Raw genomic sequence first — 14,914 nt, 5'->3', positions numbered from 1 at the left:
TGTGCCTTGCATATAGACTATATATAAATGCTTGTATATTGTCTCTGTTCCTCATAAACAGCCATCTTTGTCGAAAATGACTTACATATTACGATATGAGCAAAGAGTCGAATTGCATCTCCTCTAATATTTATGTGTATTCTTAATATTTTTCTCGTAATTACGAAACAAAACTGACGCTTGTTAATAATTTAAATGATGAAAGGCCACGCTTTTTCTTTCTCTTGGAAAGTTCCCAGATATGCATATACCACTTCTCGAAGCGCAGCGACGATATATATTCAGTATCTGAAGAATATGCATCCTCTATCACTCTTGCCTATGCTAAGTACGGATGTTGTACGAACCTGTCAGTTCTCGTTTGAATATTGATCTTGTGTACACCAAAAGTGATAAAAGGTGATATATATATGAGTGGAACGAAGTTTGACCTTCAACTAAACCGCTGGACCGTTAGAATCATGTTCTCCTACGTATTTATGTAAATCACAACATCAAATTTCATAGTTTAATACCGTAATGCTGACACAACAACCTGATAAATTTCTGGTTTGGTATTAATTGACAAACATAATTAAAAACTAAGTTTATTTTATCGGAATGATAGCACTTGTGAATGGAAAACAAGTAAATCGTGTATATTACAGTCATACTGTATCTAGACTGGTTATGTACCCAACTGCTGGTCGTATTACTACATGTTAATTATTGTTTATGCAAGCTATCCCGGAAGCGAAGTCTACCTGTCTGATATGGCTTGCAGCTATCTAATTTGAACTTGTACTTTTGACTGAAAACGAAGCGACGGGTAAGTTTCCAACAAACCAGCGCACTATTTGGGTATATGATAATGAAACTAGCAGAGATGAAGAAACGTATGTTACCTAAATAAGGTATTTTATTGTAAAGAATGTGAGTGAGGAAGGGTTAGGATTATCAATTATATTTCTAAGTTTTCAACATTTGTGGCCATGTTAGCCCGTCACGTTTTAACTAGAAGTTTTATCGAAAAACATACATTAAGAAGACTTAGGCGCAGATGGGAGGGCAATATTAAGATGGATCTTGTAGACATAGGAATATAAAGTAGAAACTGGATCCAATTCGGTAAGGATAGGAATGAATGGAGAGCTTTGGTAAACGCGACATTGAACCTGATATAAAATAGATAGTTAGTTAACCCGTTACGTATGGGGGATGGCGTACCTCGATGATTACAGTATCCGGAGAGCTGAAGAAGAAAGAAAGGAGTGGAGAAGGAAGGAAACGACCTGGGACCAGTACGTTGGGTACTATCCCAGTATTTGCTTGGTGTGAATCAGGAAAACCCACGAAAAACCTTACTGAAGATGGTTAGCCTGAAAAAGCTTTTATTCTTTTTCGAACGAGTTTCCCACCGGGAATCAAATCCAAGGCCGCTCATACCAAGCGATAGCGTTAGCGACTATGTTACTCGGCGTCACAGGAAGGAAGGAACGAAGGGAAGGAAGACGCTTATGTATTTTATATCGACTCGAACGGTAGATCTGCTGCTTTATTTCTTAATATTGAAGCAAAACGAGAAGAATTTTATAAAATGGATTATTTTCGGACTCCTCGACTGTAAAACTGTATCTTCGTCTTTAAAAGCCGGAAGAAATATCGTGAAATGTATTCATTTATAAAGTCAAGCAAGGTTTCTTTCCAGCTATAAAAGTCATTCCTTTAGAATGATAACGCATTCGTTCCCAAAGTCATAGACTATGATTGATTTTTTTTCACTACAGAAGATAAAAGAGAAAACATGATGGTTATTTAGCGATTGTTCACCCTTTCCCATTGTTAAGGGAGGAAGAGATTTTATTACCACATAAAATAAAGACCGACAACTCTCATTTATGACATAGCCCATGTTCCCTGCAATATCATCTCCTCATATTATGCATATGGCCAAAACGGTGCGACATCTACAAGCCAATAGGAAAAGGACAGAGAAAATAGATTTTTATGTTCTGCGTTTATGAGGTTCTTTCCAGCAAAAGACTAAGTGTTGATGTTTGATTATATTCACTTATTATTCTTTCTCTCTTTCTCTCTTTCTCTTCTTTTGCTTGTAGTCTGTGTGGTTCCTATCGTTTTCGTTTGCTATTGGCTTTTCTTAGTAAGCATTATTTCTTTATCCTAATTTTCTTCCCTCTGTTATCCTATCAGCAAGGAAAGTAAGTCTATCGTTGGGAAAAGGTGCGCTGGCCAACTGTCAACGTTGGTCCAATGTTATGATTGGCCGCTTCTCCGAGTATCAGCCAATCAATTCATTTGGGAACGTAGACCGAACCGTTTAACTAGGATTTCCAACCTTTCGCCTAGGATGGGTCAATGTACTTAATGTTTCTGAAAAAACGACATTTGAGAATATTTAATCAGACAAACAATTAGTTAGTTAACTTCAATATTAAACGATGCTGGGCCAACATAGAGTATTCCCCTGCCTTACTTTTGCAATCACCAATCCCCAACCATTCTCCGACAATTGCCCTATGCAAAGCCACCTTGTGTGCTCCTGTGGAAGCTAATGTACTCGTACTTTTCAACGTAAAATAGATAGGTACGACGGTATTCCCAAAAGTTCCAAGCTGGAGAAATATTGCGCTGGTGGTAATAAGCTGTTCATGACATACAGTGCCATCTATGGAAGATATAATTTATCACTTTCAATTGTTTATCTGCGTCAGTTCGTTGGAGGTAGGCATTGAATTATTTGCTGTGCGTCCATATTGGAAACTATGAGAATCCTCCAGTCTATACAGCTGCTATTGCCAGGATAGGGTCTTAAATCTGGTCTGTATGCTGGATACTAAATCTGTTTGAAGCCAAAGTCTTTCATTGCATATGTGCAAGAACTACATCTATGAAGATGTTTGAAACACTCATAACATTCTTGCTTCAATGTTGACGAGAGGTTGAATTCACTAGAGTGACGTACACCTCTCTGGAAACCAAGTGTCTGCAAATGGATCGGATGAAAAATCTGACTTTACTCACGTAGCGTAAGAATAGAACAGTTCGCAAAATCGCAGTAGTTACTTTTTGGTAGTTACATCCCACCCGCTCCCACTACAATTAACACACAGATAAAAGTTAAAGGAACTGAACATATAAATAGCGGAAGATATTGAATTTTAAGAAAATCATCCTCGATTTTAATCAATTCGCGCACTTATCAATGTTTATGAATTGTCACAGATGCTAGTTTCAACCACTTCAAGTGCGATATAAAAGAAAGACATCTACATTTATTTCTAACATCCTTGATTATTTTATTATATATATATTTAACAAGAAATTGAACCAATCTACACAGACCTTTGGAGAAGCCTATTGAGAGCAGACACCTATCTCCACCATTTTGTATAATAGAGAAGAAACATATATGTTTTGCACTTCCAAGAAAAAGTGAGAGGAAAAAAGTGCCCTTCGCGAACTTAACAGCACTAGCAATTAAAGCATATGCAAACCAAACTACTTGGCGCAAGAGCCCATTTGAGGGCAAGAGCCGCTCCAACGCCATCTGTTAGTGACTGGTTGAACTACGTCTAACCTGGCGACAAGCACGTGATCATAACGCTGCGTTGCCCTCTTTTTAACAAGGGTGCCGGGAGCTTTCTAGACCTAGTGACTGCACGTTGACTCCCCAGGTCGCCTCACGACGCTGGGAGGACGCCTATAATTGGGAAACACCGATCGGGAGCACGTAGACGTGAGTCCGACTCTCTGACCACTACACTACGGTCCCTATCCAAAATATACATTGTGTTTCAAAACAACACCGAAAATGTTTGGGAGGTGATTCCTGACACCAAGATAAAACAAAAAGTATAGACCAACCTGGGTGCACAAATGCATCCTTTCGGAGTTATAGACTCCGAAAACGTGAAAAAAATGAACTTTAAAGGTCAATAGCTCCAAAACTATGGGACCTACAGTAGTCGGGTCAAGACTTTACTAAGGAACTAATATGTGCTCTATCCAAAAACACATGCTTCAGAATCCTGCAGTACTTCAGCAACAATTCTTATAAAGGTAGTGAGTATTTCAGATTATATGCCCGTAACCAAACTGCCTGTACAAAAATTGTTGCGTGAGTACCTTAGGATTATGAAACATGTATTTTTGGATAGGGCACATATTAGTTCCTAAGTGAAGTCTTGACCAGACTACGGTAGGTTCCGTAGTTTTGGAGCTATGGATCTTTGAACTTCATTTTTTCATGTTTTTGGCAGTCTATAATTCCGAAAGGAGGCATTTGTGCACCCAGGTTGGTCTATACTTTTTGTTTTATTTTGGTGTCGCGAATCACCTCCCAAACGTTGTCGGTGTTGTTTTGAAACACTCTGTATATATTCTCCTTTAAGTTAATCTAAAAGAGACATCACAGTATATCCCATTTGTTACTCTGTCAGTTGTCGTCAATGGTCTTGTAGTTAGCGTCGCTGTCTGTGATACACATGGTCCAGGACTCAGTCCTCGGTGGAGAAACATTGAAATTTTGAACACATTACGATGACTCAAATTTTATGTTATATTGTAGATCTGAGTATCGTGTGGCCTCTTCGGTGTCAGTGATGACGCTAGAGTGATCACTAAAAAAATATCTGCTCCCCCAAAATGTATCTGTTCTTCCGTTTGGCGTAAGAAATTAAAGGTGGCATCGACACTGGTCGATACATAAGTCTCTTGTGAGTGTTCTGTGTTTCTTACAAGCCTTCTTAAGGTTGGTTTAAAGGGACAAGTTTTGCCGATAGATGGCACTACAGTCTTCGTATCTTTCCCATATATTTTGTACCTTTCACGAAAATTCACGATTTCTCTTACAAATTTCAACCTAGAGACTTCAAATTTTTAGAAAAGGAACTTCATCAACTATCGAAGGCAATAATCCGTGCCGACTTTTTATTTAGAATTTTGTTCATTGTTGAAATTGCTTAATTGTTGAAATGGTTATCTAAATCTTTAACAATGGAACTGTTTCAACAATAAAGAAAATTCTAAATAAAAAATCGGCACGGATTGCTCCCTTTGATAGGTTATGAAGTTCCTTCTCTAAAAATTTGAACTCTCTAGGTTGAAATTTGTAAAAGAAATTGTAAATTTTCGTGAAAGGTAAAAAACACATGGGAGAGATACGAAGATTGTAGTGACATCTATCGGCAAAACTTGTCACTTTACACTAACCTTAAGAATTTCTATTATCACTTCCCCGTTCAGTGAGTCAAAACCTTTATCCTAGATCAGTAAACATTACATAAACCTTCTTGCCTTTGCTTAGAAACCTTTCACCAGTTACTGTGAATGAACCTCATTTTGGCTATATGGTTAGCGTATGAGTCTTTGATGCGGAACACTCCTGTTCGTTTCTCGGCGGGAGCTCAGGATGTTCAGATTCCATGTTAAGCCTTAGGTCTACGTTTCATATGGCCCCGCTGTTTAAAGGGACGTTAAACGCCACATCAACCAAGCAATTATTCTAAATACATCAACGACATCTCTTGTGTCCTTACTTCTCCTAATTTTAAAATATTAACAATCCACTTCTGTATTTGTACTCCCATACATCAGTTTGTTCTGAATTGTACCTTCGATTATTGCCGTGTGCAATATAGGCCAAGAGTTCTGAGTCCTCACATCTTTCTCGATGTGAATTCTTACCAAAGTAATCATTGTTGCATGCAAGAAATTCGTGGATCAGTCAGAAAATTAGTTGCACTCCTTCGTAAATATTTTCAGTCAAAGACTATTTTGATGAACCTGTGTGGCAACACTGCAGACATGTAGCTGTATCGTATGACGAGGCAAATGGAGGTGTTCTGATAATCAGTCGTAAACATGTATCGACAGCCGCATGTAGCGTTCAAATTGGAAATGGATCTTCTTATTGTGAAACACTAATACGATTGCGCAAAGCGCTTAAAAATCGACAGCCAAGTAAACTGTCCAAAGGTATTGCGCTCCCGCATGATAACGTAAGGCCGCATGCAGCACGACAAACGTGCAAACTTTTCACAAAGTTTAGGAGGGAACTGTGGGATCACCCTCCTTACAGCCCAGGCCTTTCACCGTGTGACTTCCATGTGTTTGATCCCTTGAAAGACGAAGTTTCAAAGCGACGATACGACTTGAATGACGAGGTGAAAGCTGCAGCCCAAGAATGGTTATCGGGCATTGGACGAGATGTCTTTGCAGAAGATAGAGAAACTTGTGCCACGCCTCGACAAATGCTTAAATAACAAAGTAATTACGGTGAAAAGTAGATTTTGAATGGAACTTTACGATACAAATAAAGTTATTGTAAAATTTCTATTCCACCAGGTTTTATTTTCTCAAGCAGTGCAACTAACTTTTTGACTGAACCTCGTACTTAACCACTTAACTGTTCTATATGTTATATTGCTGTGTGGGAGCAATTCATGGAACTATTGACTGCAACGTGAATACTTTGAAATCTGAATTATCTCAAGTAAAACAATTACAACAAAAATATCCAATTCCCAACGGAAAAATACTATTGTCTAAATTTGGTGGAAATTGAGTTAAGTGACGTGATTTACTTCTCGGGTGTATTGAATGTTTAAACTTCCAGATGGATTAACTTGATCTTGAGTGAAACAATATTATATTTTCCCATTATCTACACCTCTGGAAATAAATAAATATTTAAAATTCTGAGCTGATGAACGTGTTCTTCGTCTTGAAGGCCTCTGAAATAACGGGTTGAAAGCTATACCTATTTAACTTGCAATATTGTTATAAAGTATTGTTCTATATTAAGGGACAACATTACACAGTAATCATGTGGTTCATCCACTTGGATTATAAAAGCATGGATCTCCTTCAATCCCAGATTCGAATGAAACTCAATATCTGAAATTTTGTTCTATATGAAGAATTCTCTGCTGGTGGTGATTGTATAAGCCGTGAGATTACCTTCCGTTTGAGTCAGCTTGAGCCCTGAAACAAGAAGTAGGAACCTTCCTGGACTCGATTCCCTGGAGCTCCCAACCTGCAGCTGAGAGAAGAGAGTGGGGAGCAAGGGAATGGCCCATTTGTTGGAGTGTGACCTTTTCTTATCGATTCCTGTGTCGGGACCGCTTTCCCTCCCACGCAACGATCCCTCTCTCCATTGTTACGCTCTTCCCACATGAAAGAGAGTGTCATTTCAAAGAAATTGGAAACATCGGATCTTTTCTTCTTTCTTTCCGAGAATGAAAGCTTGGAAGAAATTTTAGGTGTCATAGAAGGTCATTTTCAGCTAATATAATGCTCCGTTTCAATAAGGATTCTTTTTTAAAAGAGAGAGAGGGAGAGAAAGAGAGAGAGATTTTTTTTATGGAACTCAGGTTATAAAAGCACAGAATGGCTGACAATACCATTGGGTTTCATTTAACGACGCGTAATTTTGATTTTGTTAAGAGGTCACAGCTTTCACAATACTGTGGAAGAATCCAGATGTCCAAGATTCCGCCCACAGTCCTTTGCAAAAGCCATTCGTAAGGAAAACTGGATACGTAGGCGCTGAAGACATGCTTTTAAAAACGCCTTCATGAATTGCAGCCCGATCTACTGGTTTGAGAGAGGTAAATGTTTTATAGGACATTCATCTTATCTTTCATTTTAAACATGTTATTTCAATTCTTGTCATATACTTCTGTTGCTATGATACGCCACGTTCTCCGAAAGCATAAAACGAGAAAGAAATCGGTAATAAATATAGGCTTTGTAGTGGAATGGCATCTTAAGTTAGAAGCCTTAAGATTTTTCTCTGCATGAATATTTTATTAGTAAGCATATGAAGCATAAATGTAAAACTAGTACAAGGATATGAATAGTTGAGAAAAAAACATTTTAGAAAGTTGAGAATATACGAGAAGCGTCCAAGAAGTTATCTACCTAGACAAAGAAGGTAGGGGCGAAGCATACTGACGCCTGATACGCATGCCAAGGTCAATGAAGGGAACCCCGCTCCGCAATTTGAGATCAGTCGGAGCAAAGCAATGGCTGTGAGCAGTGTTTATGTTACTCCGCATAGCGAATGTTTGTTGACGCTGCGAACAATGGATTTGCAGAAGTTGGAGCACTGCCTGACATCAAATTTCTCACTAGTGACTATTTCTTCTACTGGGACCTGAGGGAAAAACTTTTTCGTCGGACAACGAGGTCCAACAGACTGTTTCCCAGTCGCTTGTAGGCCATGACAAACACTATATTTTCTCTTGGATTTCTTCGCTGCTCACAAAATGGCGACGGTGCGTAGACCTCCATGGAGACTACATCGACAAACAACGATGGCCAGCTGAGCCTATCTGCATTCCTTCCTGTCTAGGTAGGTAATTTATTGGACGCCCCTCGTATATTCTGAGTCTTCCAATAAAGATTCATCAAAGTTTTACTTACAGTATTCTACCGAGCAGGAACACGGATCTTACGCAAAAGCAACAAAAATGAACTGGAGAATATATAAATGTGAATGTAGAGAAGAGTGACAACATTTACATACTCGAACGGGAAGTTAATGAGGAAGTGGTGAGAATTGCACACGAGAAAAAAATAATAAAAATAAGAGGAAAAGAAATGATCGCATCATTGTCTGAGAAGAAAGTATACCTGAAGGACGTGATAAAAGATAGGGCAGAAACAAAGAGACAAAAGTTCCAAAATGCGGCACAATCTAAGGAAGGTGTTAAAATAAATAATATGGGTTGAGGATAGTGAAGAGCATCAATTCCATATCCTTTTACCATAGGCAACCAACATTCTTTTGCTACTGTGCAGGTTGCATAGACGCTAAGGAAATTTATGTATATAAATAAAAGTGATAGTAAACTATGTGACTTAATAACTCTTGGACCACCCGACCAATCCATATGAAATTTTCATCATGAATGAATTTCAGGCTTGGAATGGTTTTTATCATTTCATTTTGACGGTGCAACTTAGGGAAGGGAAATATATATATTGTTAATATGATTAAATTTTTATGGTTCTTTATAATTAAATTTTTATATGTTATTCATAAATTACGGTTGTCTTAAAACAAACAGAAGTCTAATTTCAGTCTCATTTTTTGTTTATAAGATATGTGCTAATACAACATTACTTATGTATGGGTATATTTCAGATTCTGTGCATACTGGGTTAAAAAACACAGTATTCGTAATATTATGTAACGAATTTGTTAACATACTTTCGCCGGACAATGCGGATATCAGAAAAATGACATCATTTCGTGTCATCATGTTGAATCGAGGTTAGACGGATTTGGTTGATTAAGATCCTTTAAGATCTAGGACGCACATGGATAAAAATCAGCCCAAGTACTGAAACCGTATCTCTAGAACGAAAGCAGTTTTGGTCATATAATTTTTTTTTTTCTGGTTAGAAGAGAACAGTACAGAGAGTTGGACAGAGTAAAACGTCACACGTAGGAAAGAACGAAACTCGAATCTGATCATACTTCTTAGTTAGTTTCCGTACAACATTCGATAAGTCAATAGCATCAGTACGCCGTAGAAACATATATTGGAGGTAGTTCGTCGTTTAACTCTAGAAAGCTTCAAAGATATCATCATTCAACAACAAGAATCAATACACCCTCATGACAGACCACGATTAGGATTCATCAGTCCATCATTTCTTTGGATATTACAACGATAACAAATACGACCACGTTCTGTTCTCTGGAAGTACGGGTCTCCATTGCTCCACTTAACAATCAAGGTTTGTGTCACAAACAAATGTTGTGCTAACACGATTATTATACATGACATACACTCACACTAAATTCATATTACACGAACAACATCTATCAGACCAGCTCCAATAAATTATTAAAATACATAGATTCATACTTAACATCTTGCTTATCATTTCTGATCGGGCTCTGGTTGGCCCTTGATCAATACAACTACTGGTGGAGCATTCCCACCACTTACCTTTAGGAATATGGACACTTTGGGTGCATCAGTTATTCAAAGTTAGATGATAACTAAAACAATCTGAGGAGCTCTGAGTTCTCTACATGGTACATTTTGTATTCAAATTTAACACATAGCAACCCAGCAGATATATATACATATATATATATATATATATATATATAGGTCCGTGCGGTGGGGGGCGAGCGGGGCGACGAAGTAAGGGGGCCAAAAATTCGGGAGAGAAAAGGAAAAAGGATAGGAAAAATTGCTTGGAATATATGTATGGGGGCGCCGTCGTATACTCTCGCCCTGGGCGCTGATTTTTCACGGCACGGCCCTGTGTATATATATATATATATATATATATATATATATATATATATATATATATATATATCAATGATCGAAAATGACCAATATTAGTATCGAATCTATAGTTTACGGGGTCGCTGAGATGAACAGTAACACATCCGATGCCATTTAAATCTATATATATATTACTTGTTATTTTCTGATTTTCCATTATTTTTCTTTGTTTCTGTCAATTTCAAAGCGCTTTGTCAGTAAAAACCGACTGGCTAACGGAGCATATTACTAAATTATCTTATTTTAATCCAACGAAGCAGATAATTGATGCTAGTAGATTTCAAACGAGATATGAATAAACTCTGTTAACCTCACCGTTACCGTATAAGATGTTAACGGATTCACTCCATTAACAAACTAGGCCCAAATAATGGTTCTAGTTGTCTATTGCCAAAAACACAACTAAAAATATGTTTTCGTTCAAGAGTTATCCTGTGGACTAACGGACGGACTGATATACTATATGTACGAGGACAAGTCAAAAATTGTCTACACTTTTCATTCTACAGTTTATTTACATGAAGCTAGGGTTATACTATGCACATCATTTTTCTACGTAATCTCCCTCCTTATCAATGCACTTGGCCCAATGGTCAACGAGCTTAAGTATTCCTTCCAAATAAAAGGTTTTGGGTTGGTTATGAAGACATTTTTGCACCGCATTTTGCATGTCTAAATCTGAGGCAAATTGGCGACCACGCAAAGCATCCTTGAGTGGCCCAAACAAGTGGAAGTCAGATGGATCTAGGTCTAGGCTGTAGGGAGAGTATTCCAATATCTCAAATCTCAGTTGATGGTTTCAATAGTGTGATGAACCGTGTGTGGTCGTACATTGTCATGCAACAACAAAACTTTCTTCGACAACAAACCTCGGCGTTTGTTGCGAATTGCCGGCTTCAGGTTCTTTTCCAACATTTTACTATAACTCGCACTGTTGATTGTCTTTTCCTTTTTCATGAACTCTGCCATTATGAACTCATGTGAGTCCCAAAACACAGTTTACATAATCTTTGCTGCAGATGGCTCAGTGTTGAATATTTTCTTCGTCGCAGATCCAGGGTGTTTCCAGTGAATACTATGGCGTTTTGATTCTGGCTCATAGTGATGAACCCATGGTTCATCGTCGGTGACTATTCTGCTTTAAAATGCATCAGCTTCGTTATTGAAGCAAGTGAGTAAGCGTTGACAGACCCTAACACGAGTGAGCTTGTGTTCTGCAGTAAGCTTTTTTGCTACCCACTGTGCACAGACTTTACGAAAACCGAGCTCGTCGTGGATGATTTGATGGGCAGAGTCATGACTGATGTTCAAAGCAGCTGCTACCTAATTGATAGTGATTCGTCTATTCGCCAGAACCATCTCTCGAGCTTGCTGAATGTTTTCATCTGTAGTGGAGGTTGATGGTCTTCCTGCTCCCTCTTCATGCGTTACACTTGTTCGACCACTTTTAAACTTTCGAGCCACAAAAGCACAGTTTTACGTGATAGTAACTTCTCCCATATTGCGATGATAGTCTGTGATGAATGTCTGACCCTTTGACACCCTCCGACCAGAGGAATCGGATCACTGCTCGTTGTTCCTCTTTGGTACAAGCTTCTAATGGAGCAGCCATGATATATCTGCAACAGAAGGAAGAAAAATGAAGGAATTAAAATCACACTTTCACAACATTAATACCACAGTATAACAATAAAATATGCGAGGACAGAAGATAAAGTGCGCAATGTAAGAAAAGTTATGACAAAAGTGTAGATAATTTTTAAGTCGCCCTCGTACAATCTTATTAGTCCCACTAGGTAATGTAATAATTTCTACGTATGTGAAGAGGATAATATTAACTAAGGATTGTAGAGCAAAGAAGTTTCTATGACACAAACTAGTTTCGTTTCACATTTTGGATCTTTGTTAGACTTTCAAAGTATGCGAATGTGATACTGGAACCGGAAGTAATAAACCTATAACTTCCTTTTGTAATAAAGAGGCGGTAAGGTCAACCAATTATTTGCACTCTGAATCCATATCAAAAACAGATTATTAGTATATTTTACAATTACTACTATGTACACTGAGAAAAAATGTAGGTGGCGTACTTAAGGATAGGTTACATGCGTAATTCCTGTAGTTTTTGGACTTAACGTACAGCAGACGTATAACTGAAAACGCGTGTTTTATAATACTTTCTGTATAAGTGTTCCATCTATACGTACTTTCCATGTGAAACAATATAGGTCAGGATCTCACATACAAATGGATGTATATAACATATAGCTGACGAAGGTAACATAAGTATATGTATGTGATATACGGAAAACTGTTAGATGTCAGACATCCTGCAAAGGCATGATGTAACATCTAAGGGCAGTGCCTATGTAGCATACGGATAACGTATGATCCGTATTGATCTCTATAGTAGACAAGAGGATACCCTATATTTGTACAATATACCGCTGTCCGGAGAACGGATTTTTCTCTGTAGGAATCAATCTTGAAAATAGAAAGTTTGCTAGTTTTTTACTTCTTAAGGTTTAAGTATAGGGATGGAAATAGAGCTGAAACTTACTCTCAGTATCTTATCTCTCTGTTCTGTGGATACCAATAGTAAAACTGAAATTAATATTAGATTGCTACCACTTCCAATTGGAACAGAAGAATAAGTCGGAAAAGAACCTACTTTTGCAATATTAAATCCATGCCAAGCAAATCGTTGCTCGCTATTTATTATTGTTTATTCATTACTACTTTGACAGAAAGATAGATAAAAAGTGAAATTTATTTGTAGATTACTGAACCCGTATCAAAATGCCGTTTTCAGCTAACTCTTTTTCCTTATTGAGATCAATACTATAGCGAGAAATAGTAGACGTTGAATCGATTCAAGAAAACTGTTTGTCACTGTCTGTTGCCGCTTGTGCTCTACGATGAGCAAAGTTGAGACTGTAAATATTTTATTTATACCTCTTCTGGTTAGAAAAGATGGTTAAAGGGTGGAGAGGTAAACTGTTCTGAGGACACTGAATTGACTGCAAGAAACCGCTTCTAGCTTTTTTCTTACCGTTTTAGTTCTCATACATGTCTACAAGCGGACATAAGAATATTCTTACTTGCACATAGCACAGTTTGGAAGTCTAACAATTGGCCCTATAATAAAGTTACTCTTTTGAAATTCTAGAGGAGTTTCACTCATAGCATGTGAGGAATTAAAAGTCTGTCGGAAAAAAAAACAAGAATCTGCTATTAGTTCTCCAAAATGACAAATGGGATCTCACTTAATTAATGAACTAGCACAGTATTCTGCAGGAATATGACTATAAATTGAAGAAAACGAATAGATGATACATAGAATTAGTATAATCTTAGAAATATTAAAAGAATGTATGTAGTAAATTTTAAATCCCGAAATATTATATGACGGCATAATGTTATCCACCACAAATTGTATGCGGTGATCGCATTGGTGCACCGGAATTTAGCGAGCTTTTCCCTTGTGTGAGTGCTTTTAAAGAGGAGCTTTAATGCATCCACCGTAAGCCCGAACTTGGCACCGTCAGACTATCATTTGTTTCGCTTTGTGCAAAATTCCTTGATTGCCGTTAATTTAGTTTCAAAAGAGGCCTGTGGAAATCTTTTGAGCAGAAATTTCGGAAGTTGTATACCGACGAGAAAAATGTCAGGAAGTCATTGATCAAAATGATTCAAACGTGGTTTCATAATCTTATTTTCAAATCAAATGTATTCTCAATTTTGATCAAAGGTTGAATACATTGCAGACAACCTGATATAAATTAATTGTGGGAAATGGTACAAAATCATGAAAACATAGCAAAATTCATGGATTCTTTATGAATACTACTGAAAGTACGGAATGAATATTTTAATCGATTTTTTCTAATTTTGAGGAAGACTGTTACTTTCTTTAGTGATAAAAAATAATTCTATAGCTGCTAATGAAGTCACACTATAAGTTCTTTATTCCATTAACAAGTTCTTTAACTTTCATTTATAACAGCTTATTAGATGCCACTACATTGGAGGTATTGTATCAGGATATTTACCCACAAAGTTTAGAGAAACAAAACTTATACATACGATTTAAGTGTAAGTATAATATCTTAATACGGAACTTGTCGTTGAAGTTAGTTATCCAAAATTGTATTTTTGTTACGTTCGAGGTAGTAACACTGGCGTTGACCTTTACTCGTTAGTTTTAACCATTATCTGTAAGGCAATACAAGAAAAGTTTACGTTTTACGTCCTACGTCTATGCCATGTAGGCTAAAGGAGACAGTGATGATGAGAAATGAATGAAAATGTGGGATGAAGAAAGTAGGAGGAGACGGAAGAACACCGAGGAAACCCACGTGCAGGGTGTTTGTCCACCACAAAGCCCACTTGGCATAACTTAGAATCGAACCACAGACACCACGTAACAAAAGTGAACGTTCTAACCAGTACGATAGCTGACGTTGTTGTAGTGAGATAGTGGAGAGCGATTAAAAATCGCACCAGATAAAACTAACGCGTAACGATGCGACTTCCTCGTAGCGTATTTGAGGCGTAAGTAACCATAGTTGATCGAGCTATGATAGAACGCATGGAAT

The 14,914-nt window shown here is 37.6% G+C and overlaps 1 protein-coding gene across 1 annotated transcript in view; it reads left to right on the top strand.

The window, feature by feature from the left end:
• s-cup (spermiogenesis-related protein stanley-cup) overlaps positions 1-14,914 on the top strand; it is a 199,725-nt gene that overhangs the window by 70,207 nt on the left and 114,604 nt on the right. The window lies entirely within an intron of this gene.

Source organism: Thermobia domestica, chromosome 1 (genome assembly GCF_964235325.1).
Source record: "Thermobia domestica chromosome 1, izTheDome1.hap1.1, whole genome shotgun sequence".
Taxonomy (NCBI): Eukaryota; Metazoa; Arthropoda; class Insecta; order Zygentoma; family Lepismatidae; genus Thermobia; species Thermobia domestica.
The sequence above is the reverse complement of the archived record's forward strand: the minus strand, read 5'-3'. Positions and strand labels throughout refer to the sequence as shown.